Below are 19,663 nucleotides of genomic sequence, written 5' to 3'. Positions count from 1 at the left end.
ACCAATTTCTTATCTCAAATTTTCAGGAACTAAAGAAGAAAAACTTGGAAGAATCAACATGGTTTTTAGACAGCGGATGCTCAAGACATATGTCAGGAAACAAAAATCTCTTGTCAGAAGTTATAAATTTCAAGGGGCCAACAATCACTTTCGGTGACAACGCTAAAGGTAAAACCATAGGTAAGGGTAAGATTATTTATGGCAAAATCATCATTAAAGATGTTCTCCTGGTAGAAAATTTATGTTATAACCTGATCAGTATAAATCAACTGTTTGACAATGGGTATACGGTTGAATTTCATAAAGACAAATGTATGGTTAAAAATAATGTAGGCAACATTGTGCTGACCGGTTACCGAAGTCAAAATACCTATAGAGTAGAATGGAATGATGAACGTTTAAATGCATCTACTTGCTTCATTGCTCTAAATGGTAATAAGAATTGGCTATGGCATAAGAGGCTCAATCATCTAAATTTCAAATCCATTGCTACTATTAGTAAGCTTAAGATGGTATCTGGACTGCGTAACGTTGATTTTGCCAAAGATAAAGTATGCAATGCTTTTCAGCTAGGAAAACAAGTTCGATCAACTTTCAAAAGCAAGGAAGAAACTCTTCAGCAAGATGTTTGGAACTTCTTCATATGGACCTATTTGGACCTATTCCGGTAATAAGCTTAGGGGGAAAGAAATACACTCTTGTAGTCATTGATGACTTCTCCAGATTCACATGGGTATTATTCCTAAGCTCCAAAGATCAAACTGCCGATCAACTAATCAAGCTGCTCAAGAGGCTTCAAAATGAGAAAAGGGAAGAAGTTGACAGAATCAGGAGTGACAGAGGAACCGAATTTCTAAACAAATACCTGTCATCCTACCTTGAAGATCAGGGCATTAAACATGAATTATCAGCTGCAAGATTGCCACAACAAAATGGAGTAGCAGAAAGAAAGAACCGCACACTAAAGGAAGCAGCTAGAACCATGCTGGTTGAATCTGGTATCTCACAACGATTTTGGGCTGAAGCCATCAACACAGCTTGTTACACTCAGAATCGGTCTATGATCAATAAAAACCATGAAAAGACTCCATATGAAGTATGGACCGGCAAATTGCCAGAAGTGGGGTACTTTCGCATATTTGGCTGTAAGTGTTTTATTCATATAAATGGGAAAATGCATCTCACTGCATTTGATGTAAAAGCTGAAGAAGGCATATTTATGGGATACTCAGCAGTAAGTAAAGCATACAGAGTGTATAATCAAAAAACTCTTATTGTCGAAGAATCCATACATGTTGTGTTCAATGAATCATCTATATGTCATGACAATAGTAACAGTAGCATGCTGATCTGATAAATAATTTTGAAGCTGCCAACCTTGAAGCTAGCAATGATGATGAGATAGACCTAAGAAGAACAGGTGAAATCATCTCCAAAGAAAACCCAACCAGTCAAGAACAAAATCAGCAGACATATGAACCAGAGAACAATTATCAACCGCAGAACATTCAAACAGAAGAAGAGGGACCAGAACAAGAAAACGGCATCAATCAACCAACCAAGCCAAATCCATATGGACCTTGTCTCCGGTGGAACAAGGATCATCCACTCGAGCTGGTCATTGGTAACCCTACTCCTCCTCCTAGAACTAGAAATCAGATGATAAATGAATTTATGCCGGCTGGTTTTGTTTCTCAAATAGAACCCAAGAAAATTGATGATGCTTTGCTAGACACAAACTAGATAGAGGCTATGCAAGAAGAACTTAATCAGTTTGAAAGGAGCAGATTATGGCACTTAGTATCTCGACCTAATAATGCTCACATAATTGGAACTAGATGGGTTTACAGAAACAAAATGAATGAAAGTGGTTTAATCATTAGAAATAAGGCTCGTCTATTAGCTCAAGGAGACATGAAGAAGGAATAGACTTTGATGAATCTTTTTACCCTGTTGCCAGATTAGAAGCCATTAGAATATTTCTAGCTTTTGCAGCATTTAAGGACTTCAAAGTATATTAAATGGATTTTACATCTGCCATTCTGAATGGTCTATTAAATGAGGAAGTCTATATAGAACAACCACCCGATTTTGTTAATCATGCCCTTCCTGATCACGTTTACAAACTAGATAAAGCTCTATATGGACTAAAGCAAGCTACGAGAGCATTCTATGACACACTAACAAAATTTCTGCTCGAGCATGGATTCACTATTGGTAAAATTGATAAAACTCTATTTAAATTCTCCAAAAAAGATCATTCACTTTTTGTTCAAATTTATGTGGACGATATTATTTTTGGATCAACTATTCCCAAGTTATGTGAACGATTTTCTAAGATGATGCAGGAACAATTTGAAATGAGTATGATGGGCGAATGGAACTACTTTTTAGGGCTGCAAGTCAAGCAGTCTGAAAATGGTATCTTCATTAATCAAGCCAAATATACACGAGATATGATAAAGAAATTTGGCAGGAAAAATTGCTCTCAAGCCAGCACTCCAATGAGTTCATCAATCAAATTAGATAAAGATGAAGGGGGGATTTCAGTGGATGAAAAAATGTACAGAGGACTAATTGGGTTCTTACTATACATAACCGCAAGTCGACCTGATATTATGTTTGCCGTATGTTTATGTGCACGGTTTCAAGCTAAACCCATGCAATCTCCTTTTACTGCCTCTAAACGCATACTCAAATATTTGAAGGGAACTGCAAATGTGGGTCTTTGGTATCCCAAAGACTCAAGTTTTAATCTTGTAGGTTACTCAGATGCAGATTATGCTGGATGCAAAATCGATCGAAAAAGCACAAGTGGTTCATGCCAATTCTTAGGTGAAAGACTTATTTCATGGGCTAGCAAGAAACAAACGTCAATTGCTACATCAACCGCTGAAGCAGAATACGTAGCAGCCGGAAGCTGTTGTGCTCAGATGCTATGGATACAGCAACAATTAAAAGACTATGGAATCCAAGCTGCTGAATCTCCCATATTCTGCGACAACACAAGCGCTATAGCCATAACATACAACCCTGTCATGCACTCTAGCACAAAGCATATCTATATCAGACACCATTTCATCCGAGAACATGTCATGAAGAAAGAAATATGGCTTGAATATGTTCATACTGATCAACAAACAACCGATATTTTCACAAAACCACTACCCGAGGCTAAATTCTCTTATTTTCGTAATATTCTTGGTTTGATTGACTTATCATGATATGATTATTTCTTGTGTATGCTCAGTGTAATTTTCCAGGAAATATAAAATAAAAGGAGGCAAGAAACCATAGTAATACAAAATAAATTCATCATCAACGGCGGGGGTAAGGCGGGGCAGTACATCAACAGAGGCGGGAACGCACACTCTCAATCTCCCTATCTACTTTCAAACTCCAAACTGCAAACCAGCGGCTCAGTCCTCCGATAGAAATACGTGCAAACTCCTCTGAAAAGGCTATCTTTCTCAGATCCCTCCTCTCCTTCAACAGCATGAGAAGATAAACGCCATTGTTAGAAAAGACGCTAACATTATCAGCTACACAAAGACGTCGCCGAAATCTTCTCAGTGCCAAAATATCTCTAGAGGAAGCAGCTCGTCCGTATTCAGAAATGGACTGGAGTCTCTGAACTTTTTCCCACATGGCCAGCGTTTTCTTCATCACTCGATCTTCAATAGCCATTTTACGAGAAGCCACCACAGAACTCATGAACTCTTCGGCTAAGTCGGGGCTGTTATCTCTCTCCATTTCTCCTCTTTGATTTTATTGATAACATAGCTGCTTGTATTTATAGGTGAAAATCAAACGCCAAAAGTTTAAAGTCATCATGACTGTGGTGGGAAATGTGAAGCGCTCTATAAGAAGCAACCGACGGTTCATTATCATTCATGCACATATTTAGGGGGAACAGTGGTTAAGAATAATTATTATCTTCTTTATTCGATACCTTCCTAATCACATCAATCAGCCGGTTCAAATTCTGTGGACATAATACATCCACGTCATTTTCATGAAAAACACTCCAACTCTTTGACTGTGTTTATTAAGTGACGGTTTTATCCTTCAAATTTAAAAATACTCATTTTACCGCCGTTCAAATTTTCAAATATTTTCAAAAAATCCTCCACTAACAGTCCTCCACATGGACTAACTAGTGCACTCTTGAACCGGACATACATACCCTCATTCACTTCATCGTTCTCAGTGAGCTCACTCTGCAGGCACAAGCAAACAAAGTTCTTTGAAAATTGGAGACAAATGACTGCCTCCATTGCACAAAATACAGTAGCCATCAACTTCCCATCCATTTTCGTGATGCCCAACAAATCTATGAAGGCTATGTTCCGTTCACTCGAAGAATCTGGACTTCGCACTTTTCTAGGCGGTAGCTACAACTACTCTGAAACCTTACTGAAAGAATTCTTTGATTCTGCTCACATGAAGAATGGAGAAATTCTTTGCTCGGTTCAAAACAAACAACTTATCTTCACCCAGAAAGTGTTTGCTGAATTGTTTAGCTTACCAACGAATGGCATGACTGACTTCTCTACACTACCGAATGGCAACATTGACATTTGGCGAAGAAACTTCTCACTTACTGATTCTCCTATCTCTTACCAAACATGCCAGAAGCGAGATTTAAAGATCGAATTTCGACTGTTAGCCGATATTGTGGCAAAAGGAATTCTTGCAAAAGTTGGTGCATATGATAAAATTACTTTGGAGAAATTCCTTGTTATGGCCACCCTCTCCTCAAATCTCGGAATCAGCTAGTCTGATATTCTCTTCAAAATACTGGTATCCATGATTAAGAAAGAAAATCAATCTCACGGTTTCGCGGTTCAAATATGCCACATGTTGATCAAAGCAGGAGTCCAACCGGTTGACATAATTGAGGTTGGAAAAACAAAACTGTTTTCCTGGGTATCGGTTGACAAATTCATTCAGAAAAACAAACCGACAGATGAAGAATTCATCTCTGTCAAAACAGAAATTGGTGTTGAGTATGTGAAACAAAAGAAACAGAGTGTCTCTACTCCCAAAGAAGCCAAAAGAAGACTGGTTGTTCAAACAAGCTCTGATGATGAGTCCAAAGACGATGTTCCAGTTGCTCAGGTTTTCAAGAAACGAAGAACCGCACACCCAACAAAGATTAAGCTGATCAAGCATATTTCTGCACCACTCATCCCTGCTCCTCTCCGTGCAGTATCTGTCGCCAAGCTGAAAGAAATTCATTCAGGAGTTCCTATTATTCTCTCCTCTTATAAGGGCAAAAAGGTAATGACTGATAATCCTCCACAAAACAATGCAGTTCATACGGCCATCATGCTTACAATTCAGCGTGTCAATGAAGCGGTTCAGACAAAAATAAAGATGTTTGACAAATGGGTTCAATATCGCACTGCTGTCACTTTTGATTCGCTCCTTCAAACCGGGAAGATACTGGCAGCGGCCAAGCTTGAACGATCCATTTTAGAATGTGCCGAAACGACAAACATTCAAACCGCTCTTCAAAGACGCGACTTTCTGGAACTTCAAATGAAAGAAAGCACTCTTCGAATCCTTATACAACTGAAAATGGAAAATTTTGACTCTACATGTCCTACTGCCAAGGATGATTCTACAGTCATATCTCAACTTGAAATGGACGCCTTGTCCTTAGCTATGTCAGTCGCTCACATGCGACATGAGCTCAATGATGTGAATCTTTGTACGAATAAATAGCAAACACGATTAAACAATCGCACCCTCTATTTAATTACGATAATAAGACTCGTGTGTTTTCCCGATCTTTTGAATCAAGTAATTTGATGTGTTATTCACCTCTAAACTAGAAGAGTTTAGCAACAAATAAACACGAGAATAACAATCGAAATTTGATACGAACCTTCGAAGAACGACGCCTACGACAATCCGCACAAGCACGATCGACAAACGCCATAAAATTATAAACTTTGATAAGTTTGATTTAATTTGACAAAGCAAAAGCCTTGAAAAGTTGATAGAAAATTCTCACAAGTTTGATAAAACTCAAAATAATATATGTATTGTGTGTAAATTTTCGTCCAATATATATCTTATATCAAAAAGATAACAAGGATCTAGTTTCCTAACAAAATAAAACTCTAAATAAGGTAATTTTTCTCGGCCAAAACTCTAGGACACGGACCCCGTGTGTGCCTCCGTGTCCGGGTCCGTGTACACTCGGGTATAAACCTCAGCTGGAAGCAAAGGACACGGACCCCGTGCTCACCTCCGCGTACGGGTCCGTGTAGACACTGTCTTCGCCAATATAGTAGGGCACGGACCCCGTGCCTGGGTCCGTCTTCAGGTCCGTGTAGGCTCTGTAGTTGCTCATCTCGGAGTGTAAAGGGCACGGACCCCGTGTGCAGGTCCGTGTCGGGGTCCGTCCAGACTCGGCCGATGCACACAATGCTTGAATCATGTTCCTTTGGCCTCCACACGCACTCCATGCATCACGATCCCTTCATGCTTGCTCATGACTCCCTGTAGTGCCTCCTTGAACTTCTTTAGTCGTCCCCTCGTGACTGGTCCTTCCGGAAACTGCATCAGATCCCATGCTTTCCTTTGAGCTTGACCGTCCGTGTTTGCATCATCCTCCCCTTCTTGAAGAGGATTTGTCCTCAAATCTAGTTCGTCACCTACATCAAACAACTACAAGTCACTAAAATTAAAAGTAGAAATAACATTATACTCACCTGGCAAGTCGAGTTTGTAGGTATTATCATTGATCCTCTCAAGGACTTGGAATGGTCCATCGCCCCCCTAGGTAATAGCTTTGAACGACGCTTTTCAGGGAACCTTTCCTTCCTCAAGTGCAACCAAACCCAATCACCTTTCTCAAACACCACCTTCTTCTTTCCTTTGTTGGCTTGCTTAGCATATTGTTCGTTTCTCTTTTCAATATGGGCTTTGACCTTCTCATGCAAACTCCTAACAAATTCAGCCTTCTTTTTGCCATCCATGTTTAACCTTTCATTCACAGGTAAAGACATCAAATCTAACGGAGTTAAAGGATTAAAACCATACACAATTTCAAATGACGAATAATTGGTAGTAGAATGCACGCAACGATTATATGCAAACTCAACAAATGGCAAGCAATTTTCCCAATTCTTTAAGTTCTTTTTAAGGATAGCACGTAATAAAGTTCCTAACGTCCTATTAACTACCTCAGTTTGACCATCAGTTTGAGGATGACAGGTTGTAGAGAACATTAATTTAGTGCCAAGTTTATCCCACAGTGTTTTCCAAAAGTAACTTAAGAATTTAACATCACGGTCAGAAACTATCGTTCTAGGCATGCCATGCAACCTAACGATTTCTCTAAAGAACAAGTCCGCAATGTTAGATGCATCATCCGTCTTGTGACAAGCAATAAAGTGTGCCATTTTAGAAAACCTATCCACAACAACAAATATAGAGTCCCTCCCCTTCTTTGTCCTAGGTAACCCCAAAACAAAGTCCATAGAGATATCAATCCAAGGTTCACTAGGGACGGGGAGTGGTGTATATAATCCATGTGGTTGTGTCCTAGACTTAGCTTGTCTACAAGTTGTACACTTCTCACAAACACGCTCAACGTCACGTTTCATGTGTGGTCAGTAGAAATGTTAATGCAATGCACTCAAAGTTTTAGCCACACCAAAATGTCCCATTAAACCACCCCCATGTGCCTCCCTAACAAGTAGTTCACGAATGGATGACTTAGGGATGCACAACCTATCTTTTCTAAACAAGAAACCCTTATGCAAGTAGAATTTATCATGTGGACCATGCATACAAGTTTCAAACATCTCTTTAAAATCATCATCTAGCACATACAATTCTTTAACAAGCTCAATCCCCAAGATTTTAGATTCCAAAGTAGAGAACAGCACATACCTCCGTGATAGTGCGCCGACCACTATGTTTTCCTTACCTTGTTTGTACTTGATGATGTAGGGGAACGTCTCTATGAACGCCACCCACTTGGCATGCCGCTTGTTCAGCTTTTGTTGACCCTTAAGGTGCTTTAGAGATTCATGGTGGTTATGGATCACAAATTCCTTAGGCCTCAAGTAGTGCTGTCACGTCTCTAGGGTCCTCACAAGTGCGTAGAACTCCTTATCATACGTGGGATAGTTAAGCGCTGCCCCATTGAGCTTTTCACTGAAGTAAGCCACCGGTCGTCCTCCTTGCATTAGCACTCCACCGATACCTACACCTGATGCATCACATTCAATTTCAAAAGTATTAGCAAAATCAGGTAACACAAGTAAAGGTGCATTAATCAATTTTTGCTTAATGAGATTAAAGGACTTCTCTTGCTCCTCGCCCCAATGGAATGGAACGTTCTTCTTGATCACTGCCGTCATTGGTGCTGCTAATGTGCTAAAATCTTTTACAAACCTCCTATAGAAGCTTGCAAGACCATGAAAACTTCGGACTTGACCAACAGTAGTAGGTTTTGGCCAATCTCGAATAGCACTTACCTTGTCTTCATCAACTTGTATACCCTGTGAGCTTACCACAAAACCAAGGAAGACAAGTTTGCTAGTACAAAAATCACACTTCTTCAAGTTAGCATATAAATTTTCAGCTCTTAATGTAATTAGAACAAGCCTCAAGTGGTTCACATGCTCATCCAAGTTTTTGCTATACACTAGGATATCATCAAAATAGACCACAACAAATTTTCCTATGTGTGCACGCAAAACATGATTCATCAACCTCATAAAAGTGCTAGGTGCATTAGTTAAGCCAAAAGGCATAACCATCCACTCATACAACCCATATTTAGTTTTGAAAGCAGTTTTCCACTCATCACCTTCTCTCATCCTAATTTGGTGATACCCACTTTTCAAATCAATTTTGCTAAAAATGCAAGACCCATGCAATTCATCTAACATATCATCTAGTCTAGGTATGGGATGCCTATACTTAATGGTTATGTTATTGATTGCCCTACAATCCACACACATACGTCATGAGCCATCTTTCTTAGGGACTGGTAAAACGGGCACCGCACAAGGTGACATGGACTCACGCACAAACCCTTTATCTAATAGCTCACTTACCTGTCGTTGCAGCTCCTTAGTCTCCTCCGGATTGCTCCTATAAGCTGGACGGTTCGGCAAGGCACTCCCGGGCACAAAATCAATTTGATGTTCAATCCCCCTCAATGGTGGTAAGCCTTGAGGTAGCTCCTCCGGAAATACATCGTCAAATTCCTGCAATAGTGAAACAATAACGCTCGGAAGGGATCCGGCTATATCACTTGTGTTAAGGAGGATCTCCTTGTAAAGAATTAACACAAGTGGTTCATGTGTGTGCAACAATTGTTTCAACTCACCTTTTTGGGCCATGTATGATTTCTTTTTGGCCTCTTTCCTCTCTTTTTCTTTTCCCTCATGATTTTCTTTCCTCTATTTTTTTGTTTTTATGGCTATCTCACTCTTTTGATCACTCTTTTTTTCAGCCACTTCATTTTTGTTTTCAAAGGCCATCTCACTTTTTAATTCACTCTTTTTTTCGGCCTCATCTCTCTTTTTCTTTTTCAATTGGTCCGCCAATACTTGCTTTGGGGACAAAGGAAGCAATACAATGGATTCTTTTTTTAAAACAAATGAGTATCGATTTTTGAACCCATCATGAGTAACGTGCCTATCAAATTGTCATGGTCTACCCAACAAAATATGGCAAGCATGCATGGGCACCACGTCGCACAAAACCTCATCCACATACTTCCCAATAGAAAAGGACACTAGAACTTGTCTATTTACTTTCACTTCCGCACAATCATTCAACCATTGAAGCCTATATGGTTGAGAGTGTTTTATTGTAGGCAATCCCAATTTTTCCACCATCTCGACACTAGCCACATTAGTGCAACTTCCCCCATCTATGATTACATTGCAAACCCTACCATTCACAAAACACCTAGTGTGGAACAAATTCTCCCTTTGGCTAGCCTCCTCATCCTTGACTTGGGCACTCATGATTCGCCTAGTCACTAGCGCTTCTCCTATAACCGCTCCATATCCCTCATCGGGATCCTCCAACGCAGGCATATCATCATCACTACCCTCGCCATCTCCCTCACTTTGAGATTCATACTCACCATAATCATTCAAAAACATTACCCTCTTATTAGGACACTCACTAGCAATATGACCCAACCCTTGACATCTAAAACATTTAGTATCTCTAGAACGAGTAGAAGGAATTTCAGTTTTACCTTGCACTCCGTGTCTAGGTGCCTCTTGCTTTGTCTCAATCTTAGGCTTGGTCACCAGTTTTCTATCATCACGCTTTGCTACATTTGGTCGCCAAGAAGAAGACGTACCTCCAGTTTGGTTGGTGCGGCCAACTCCACGACTTTTGAGTTGTTGTTCCACCTTTATGGCCATTTGCACCATCTCGTCAAGGTCCAAGTAGTGCCTAAGCTCCACTTGATCTTGAATCTCCCTGTTCAAGCCACAAAGAAAACGAGCCATGGTTGCCTCACTATCCTCCTCAATATTGGCCCTAATCATGACTACCTCCATCTCCTTATAGTAGTCCTCAACACTCTTTGACCCTTGCCTCAAAGTTTGTAGCCTCTTAAACATCTCCCTATAGTAGTGAGTAGACACAAACCGCTTCCTCATGACCCTCTTCATCTCATCCCAAGACTCAATGGGTCTCTCATTATACCTTCTTCTAGTGGTCACTAATTGATCCCACCAAATGAGAGCATAGTCTAAGAATTCAACCACCGCCAACCTCACCTTCTTTTGTTCGGAGTAGTGGTGACATTCAAATACGAACTCTACCCTCTTTTCCCACTCTAGGTATGCCCCCGGGTCAGATTTCCCATGGAACGAGGGAATCTTCATCTTAATGCTACCCATGTGACCATCTTCCCTAGTCTTCTCATATCTACCCCGCATGGCTTCCCTTTTTCCTCTCCCAAATCCTCTATCTCTTCCATTCCTACCCCAATTCTCATTTGACTCTCATCGTCTCCTCCCAGATCATACTCCTCACCATCTCCACCCAAATCCCTAGGCTTAGATTTACCCCCACTAACACTAACCTCTAGTTTACCCAACCTCTCATGCAACGACTCCATTTGGGTCGTCATCATCCTACTAAAATCCCCAATCAACGCATCTATTTGGACCTTGGACAACCCCGAATTTGAACTACCTCCTACCTCCCTCTCCATTTAATGTCAAATTTGTACCTGCAAGAAAAGGTTAGTAGAAATAAAATAATCCTCACCCAAATGCTCACGGTCACTCCAAAGAAATTCACTCGTCTTTTCTCACAATTTTGTTTGCTCACAACAAATACTCACCGTTCACTCCAAAGAAAAGTCACTCGCACTCAAGTGTATCACTCAAATTTTGAAAGCTCTCTTGGAAGTGCTCAAGCTTTGTATTCTGGGTATATCAAACAATAAAGGTTCAAACTTGTGAACAAATGCGACCGACTCACTTGGACTGTGTAGACAAGAAATTCGAATATATGAACTATTTTTTTTTTTGACTGTGAGAGGCAATTGAATATGACTCTCTAGAGAAAATAGAACAAGATATCAAAAAGAAATAATAGTGAATTTTCGGAATTTTTGTACTCTTTTTTTTTTTGGCTTGAGTACTACTCGAAAATCCCAAAAAAAAAATTTAAGAGCAAAAATTTTCGAGAATCACAGATTCACGAAAAAAAAATAAACGAAGAACGATAGATTGACACAGATCTGACAAGGAACGAAGAAATATCACAGATCTAAAATTTAATAACAAGATACTTACTTGAATTCAATAAACCTAAAGCTCTGATACCAAATAATGTGAATCTTTGTACGAATAAATAGCAAACACGATTAAACAATCGCACCCTCTATTTAATTACGATAATAAGACTCGTGTGTTTTCCCGATCTTTTGAATCAAGTAATTTGATGTGTTATTCACCTCTAAACTAGAAGAGTTTAGCAACAAATAAACACGAGAATAACAATCGAAATTTGATACGAACCTTCGAAGAACGACGCCTACGACAATCCGCACAAGCACGATCGACAAATGCCACAAAGTTATAAACTTTGATACGTTTGATTTAATTTGACAAAGCTAAAGCCTTGAAAAGTTGAGAGATAATTCTCACAAGTTTGATAAAACTCAAAATAATATATGTATTGTGTGTAAATTTTCGTCCAATATATGTCTTATATCAAAAAGATAACAAGGATCTAGTTTCCTAACAAAATAAAACTCTAAATAAGGTAATTTTTCTCGGCCAAAACTCTAGGACACGGACCCCGTGTGTGCCTCCGTGTCCGGGTCCGTGTACACTCGGGTATAAACCTCAGCTGGAAGCAAAGGACACGGACCCCGTGCTCACCTCCGCGTACGGGTCCGTGTAGACACTGTCTTCGCCAATATAGTAGGGCACGGACCTCGTGCATGGGTCCGTCTTCAGGTCCGTGTAGGCTCTGTAGTTGCTCATCTCGGAGTGTAAAGGGCACGGACCCCGTGTGCAGGTCCGTGTCGCGGTCCGTGCAGACTCGGCCGATGCACACAATGCTTGAATCATGTTCCTTTGGCCTCCACACGCACTCCCATGCATCACGATCCCTTCATGCTTGCTCATGACTCCCTGTAGTGCCTCCTTGAACTTCTTTAGTCGTCCCCTCGTGACTGGTCCTTCCGGCAACTGCATCGGATCCCATGCTTTCCTTTGAGCTTGACCGTCCGTCTTTGCATCACTCAATCTTCCGGATATTGCTGAACAGAGTAAATTTGACTCTTTGATGAATATTAATGACGATATTAGCTCTGCATCAGTTGACCGCTTTGCCACTCAAAAGGCCTCTTCGTCCATTCCTAGCACTAGCTTTAAACCCTCTTCACCAGAAACTACCAAAATAGCTCAGGAGGAGCTAGATTTTATTCAAAATATTCCACATTCAGAAAAACTACAAGCTTCCTCCGCTGGTCAAGACCATTCATCCGATGCGCATGATAAAGCATCCTCACCTGAAACTCTTCTTGAAATCGACCAACAGACTCATAAAGCGCCCGCTCACACACCCTCTGCAAAACAAATGATGGCAGACTTTCCAAGTGCTGAACAACAATGTTGTCAGGATGTTTCGGCTCTCTTAGTTGTCTCTCCACCTCCTGATGACTCAAACGAAGCTCCATCTATTTCAGTTGTTGAGGCAGAACAGTTTCTTTCTGATTTTGATATGGCTAAATCATTTGAAGAGCCCTTTATCTCTTTGCAAGATCACATTACGGATGATACTCCGACCGTTTTACAAGAACAGCTCAAATCTCCCTCAAAGGAAGTACAGGAAGCTGGGATACCTATCTCGTCAATACCTCCCTCACCCAATCATCAAATCGAAAAACCAGAGGAATCAAAGGTAATCGGTTCAAATTCTTTTGTCTCAAATGAGGATATTGATCAATTTATTGAGAGTATCACGGCGGAACCTCATGAGACTGGATCTACTCCATCTGCTGACAAAGCAACTTCCTCAAAATTAATTGCTTTCAAGGCTGACCAACTTTCTGAACTGGCAGCATCTGAGGAGGAAGAATTTATCGATGAAAACTTCAAACAACAACTTCTGAACCGCCTTGCAAATATGGATCAATCTATCCTCGTTCTAAATCGCAAACAGTTTGATCTGAAAGAAGACTTTCACTCTATCAAACGTACCATGACCAAAGACTTTGATGCCATGACCACAAGAACTTCCCACCGATAGGATCATCATCATACGGCTCATATCAATATGTGCCTTGGTCTTTCGGCACAAATCACTCGTCTTGATCAACGAATGGACGCCCAAGGTACTCAACTTACAGAAATTATGGAATTTCTTGTTCATGGTGATGTCAAAAAGGGGGAAAGAAAGCAGGAAAAGAAAAATCAAGAAGAATTAGCAGTCCTGAAGAAAAAGGAAGACAAGGCTAAAGCCAGGGAATAGAGTTCAGGAATTTCTATATAAAATAATTTATGGTTCATTGGCTCTTATTAATAAAAATCTCTGGTTTCTTAGTTCTGATAAACATACTTTCGGCGTTTTGTCATCACCAAAAAGGGGGAAATTGTTAAAAACTGAAACTAGGGTTTCAAGAATTTTGGTGTATGACAAATCATAATCAACCACGGCTGGAATTCCAATTATCCCAACCGCTCTCAACCGGTGATTTTCGACCGCTGATTCTTCAGACTTCGGCAAAAGAGAACCGGTTCATTTAAGAGAATCACTTATTACTAAAAGACATTCTCTGACCAGGTTGAATGCATTCAAAACTCCTTGAAACACATCAATTCCAATAATGATATGGATTTATCTCTCTATCCCAGAAAGGAAGTTCAAAGATAGACTTCGTATTGTGATACTAAGAGAACAGTTGCCTTAAAAGGAAATCCTCAAGGAAAGAGCTTCGGATTTATGATGAGAAAAAGGAAGATTTAATGCGCACATTTATCGCTCATAAAAATGAAAGCGACTCATCTGATTCAGAAGCTCGGGTTTACGTTAACTGTCCTTTCCGACCGTTAAGTCATTCGGCTATATTTACTGAGAGGGTTGCAAGCTAAAAGGCAAGGGGAAGCAATACAGCTTATACAGAAATCCAAAAGATCATTGAGCTTGCCTTCAAATATCTCAGAGCACAATTATAGTCAATAGTCATCTTCGCTCTCTCTGCACGCCGTTCAACATAAACATATTTGATCATTCAAGGATCTTTTTGTGCTACTCAAACAAACTACGGTTTCATATCAGTAAACTGGTGGTTACTTGATTAAAATTTGTGGTGTCTGGAGAACTAAGGGTTCTTAATATCCAGAAGTGTAAAGTGATCACTAAGAGTTCCAATACAGGAAGTGTGATAATTCCTGGTTGGATCGGACTGTTACAAACATTTTGTAAAGTCAAAGTCTTTTAGTAGAATCCTTCCTCACAAAGGAAGAAGGGTTGACGTAGGAGTATTCAATCTTCGAACATCCATAAAACCCTTTGTCATCTATCTCTAGCATGCTTTAATATTTCTCAGTCATTTATCGTTGTTGAGGGTGTCGCCTGAACTGTTTTCCGCACAATCAGTAGTTCAAGTTTTCAACCGTTTGAGAAAAAAATTTCAACCGCCTAAAAACGGTTGATAGAGAAAATTCGAAAACAAATAAGATTTTGAAAGAGTTCATTCACCCCCCCCCCCCCCCCCTCTAAACTCTTTCCCGATCCTAACAAAGGGGTTTATAGTTTATGACTAGTCTAGGAACACCTCTTTCCTGCTCAAAATGTTTACTAACATAAAAAGCAGTACATGACCAAGGAGATTGAGAAGGTTTTAGCAAACCCTTTTCTAATAAAGAATGAATTTCATTCTTACATAATTCTAAATATTCCAAATTCATTTGACAAGTAAGAGCCTTGGTATGAATATTCTTTTCATGAACATTCTCTTTATATGGAAGAGAGATAATATGCTTCTTTCTATTCCAAAAAACATTTGGAAGATCATTACATATTTCTAATGAAAATTTATTATAAATAATTTTTATTTTTTCCTGTAATTTAGGATTCTGTAATTTATCATCTATTGTAAGAAATTTTATTTCTTCTTTTAAAGAATTTATTTGAAAGGTTTTTCTTTCAATCTGTTCTTGTAATTCATTTAAAATTCTAAGAACATGTTTAGTTATAAACTGAAAGGAAATATGATTACCTTGGAAAGTTCCTATAATACCTGTTTCATCAACATATGTTAAAGGATAAATTTGATAAATAAAAGGAAGACCAAGTATAAGTTGGCTAGAAATATCTTTTGCTAATAAAAAACTGGTTTGAATACGGTTTTTATCCTTGCAAATATATGCTTTAGGTAACTTATAATTTATTTCTAATGATTCTCCTCCTACATGAGAAAGAGAATGTGTAGTTTTATGAAAATATTTTGTAGGAATTAATACTTCCTGTATAACATTTAAATCAGCACCACTATCAATCATAACAATGAAATTTCTCTTATAAGAGTTATCAATTAATAAAGTAATTTTAGTGCATCATTTTTGAGATATTATTATACTTAAAACAGATAAATGTTTTTGATTTGAATCAATATCAGGAAAAGTACTATCTTGAATATTTTAAAAACTTTCAGTACTATTATTAGTTTCAATAATTGAAATACGATAATTCAAACTATTATTGTTATATTGTAAAATTTTTACTTATTCTTTAAGATTTTCGATTTCTTTAACTAAATCCTGTATAGTAACTGGATTCTGTTGACTATATTTTTTCTGTAAAAGATTTTTTACTTCTTTCATGGAGTAAGCTTGTTCTTGTTTAACAAGAATATTATTATTATTGCTTGTAGAAGCAGTATTTTTCATTTGATCAATAATTGTAGATTTAAATATTGGATCCTTAATCATTTTAAGAATTCTAAAATATTATTATTAATTAAAACATTTATGTTTAAATCTTTAAATTGAGACATAAGTTTATAAAAATCATCATTATTATTATCTTCTATGTGATTAATACAAGATTTTTCTTGTATACAATTATTACATTCTTCTAAATCTGAAATATTAGATTCATTTTCTAAAATATCTTCTGAATTATATGATTCTGAAGAATTCTCAGTTTCACTATCAGAATTATTATTAGAATCCATTATTATTTTAAATAATGTTTCTTTTAGATTTTCATAGATATCTAAATTATTAATTTTGTTTTTAGCCCAACATTGATTAGAATAATATCCTGGATTTTTACATTTTTTACAAATTATTAATTTATTTTTGTATTTTTCTGCTTTCCTATCAGCTTTCCATGATTCACGAATTTCTGTTCTTTTCTTCTTTTTATTTTTTTTGTCTTTCAGAAAAATGTCTTTTCTTATAATTCTTTTCAACTTTATCTCTACTTTTCTTTTTACTTTTATTAGGCCATACCAAATTGATCACAAAATTTACCTAGTTGTTTTTTCTCTAGTGAATTCTGTCTTTTAATTTGATTACTTAATTTTAAATCATTACAGAGAGCTAAACCCTCTTGAATACAAGTACTTATTAATTTTCCATAAGTATAATTTTCATAAGGAATATTTATATCATCCTTTCTTAATACTTTTCTAACCCTTTCAGCAAATAAGAAAGGTAGGCCATCTATGAATTTAGCTTTCCAAAGACTATTATTACAGTCTGGAATCTCATATATACGAGATAAGAAAATATCTTTGTACCATCTAAAATCAGTAAGTGTTTTACATTTTAGATTACTTAATAAAGTTCTAATTTGTTCACTATTATCAGTGAATGTTCCAGTAAAATGTTCAATCATAGTCATTATTAATGAATAAACTACATTTTCTGATTGAATATTATTCTCCAATTTCATTGAATTAAAATTTCATCTTTATGAGAGTAATGTAAATAATTATCCCACCAACCTTTAAGTTGGCCAGTAAATCCTGTTATTATCATTTTAGTAATATTTTTATCAGTATTGCCTGATGTTTTACATACAATGCTATACCTAAGCATTCTATGAGCAATATTATAAATCTGATTGTCACTAAAACCATCAATATTCCACTCATAAATACTTTTTCCATTATAACTATTAGAAAAAATGTATTCTTGTTCTTCTAAAAGAACATCCATTGGAGTGGGTCTATCATAATAATATCTATGTTGGGTAGGTCTATCTGCCCATTTGATTTTATTAATTTCTTCATCTAAAGAATTATTAATGTTTTCAAACTCTTCATTAAGAGTACTAAAATTAAGATTTTTAAATTTTTCTTCTAATGATTTTTCTATATTAGAAACAGAAGATTTAAATTTAAAATCCTTTATATCAGGAGGGGATTGAATAGATGAAGTAGCAATAGAAACAATATTAGTTTCTGGTTCTTGTATATGAACATCTAGTTTAATTTGATTAATAGCTAAAATAATTTTATCTACACGATCTTTAAGATAATTTATTTCTTCTCCTATTATCGTTACATATAAATTTATATAATTTTGTTTTTCAATTATTTGATTAATATGTTTAACAGTTATTTGTAACATATCATTATCAAATAATTTTGAAAAAGCAGTAAAATTTAAAATTTTATTATTCTTTTCTATAATAAAAGATTGTTGGAGAAGATAAACATATTTTTGAATCTGTCCTAAAGAAAGTTTATAATTTTTTTCAAGTATAGAAATATAATCAATAATAAATATTTTGAAAAACCAAGGAACAAAATATATTAATTATTTTGGTTTTCACAATTTTCTTTGAAGAAAACTCAATGAAATCTTGCTGGAAAATCCGAGGGAGGGGACGGCTGCTCTCTCTACTAAGAACCCTAGTTTTCTCCTCTCAAAAATAATAAAATATGAATAATGAAGTGTGTGTGTCTTTTAGCCGTTATTTAGTGTGTGTAAAAATGTGTGTGCATGTGATTAGTGTTAATTAGGAGAAAAGTTTGCTTAATTAATAATTAACAAGCTAATTTAAAATATTAAATCTCCCTTAATTAATAAAATCTCTAAATTTAAAATAACTTGCACAAGTGTCATAACTTTTAAGAGTTTATAAATCATAAAATAGCTAAATAGATAATTTAGACTTTAAAATGCTAAAAACTAAATATATTATTTAAAATACCCCATTCTTAACTTAAAATAAAATACCACATTTCAAAATTACCAAAAATCGTCACCGGTCTCTTTTCATCGATCCCGCCTCGAACAATCGCCTGAAACATGAAACTTGAGAAATATTTTAACGTGCATCACAAAAACATAAAATAATTTAAAATAATGCATTTAAATAAATCATGCATGGCTAAAACTCATTTTAAATTAAAATAAATTATTTATCAATTAAATAAATATATGGGTTTTACGTGTACTGATTTTGGGCTTTACAAGAAGAATTACCCCACACATAATCTTGAGCTCGCAGCTGTCGTTTTTGGTTAAAGATTTGGAGACATTACTTATATGGGGAGAAGTGCAAGATTTTCACCGACAATAGAAGTTTGAAATACTTCTTCACACAAAAGAAGTTGAACGTGAGGCAAAGAAGATGGTTAGAATTAGTAAAGGACTACGGCTGTAACATTAGCTACCATCCGGGAAAAGCTAATGTAATAGCGGACGCACAGAGTAAAACGACAACAGTTATTAATCAATTATCACTTCAGCAACCATTGAGGTCCGATATTCAGCGGCTTGAGTTAGTAGTATATGCTAGGGGCGAGGCCCTTAATCTTGCCACATTGACAATACAGTTGATGTTGAGGGATAGAATCCGTGAGTGGCGGTCTACTGACGAGCAATTGCAAAAGTGGAGATTGAGAGATGAAGTCAAGGGTCGGAAACTGTAATCTGAAGAAGATGGCATAGTTCGATACCGAGATCGACTATGGATTCCTAGTGGAAATTCTTTGAGGGAAGTCATTAGGAAATAAGCTCATGATACTCCATATTCCATTCATCCTGGAGTACGAAGATGTATACAGATTTGCAATTATTATATTGGTGGCTGGGTATGAAGCGTGATATCCTGCGATTTGTATCTGAATGTTTGACATGTCAACAAGTAAAAGCAGAGCATCAAATTCCAGTAGAGA

The sequence above is a fragment of the Primulina eburnea genome, chromosome 2, assembly GCF_022965805.1.
Source record: "Primulina eburnea isolate SZY01 chromosome 2, ASM2296580v1, whole genome shotgun sequence".
Taxonomy (NCBI): domain Eukaryota; kingdom Viridiplantae; phylum Streptophyta; class Magnoliopsida; order Lamiales; family Gesneriaceae; genus Primulina; species Primulina eburnea.
The sequence above is the reverse complement of the archived record's forward strand: the minus strand, read 5'-3'. Positions refer to the sequence as shown.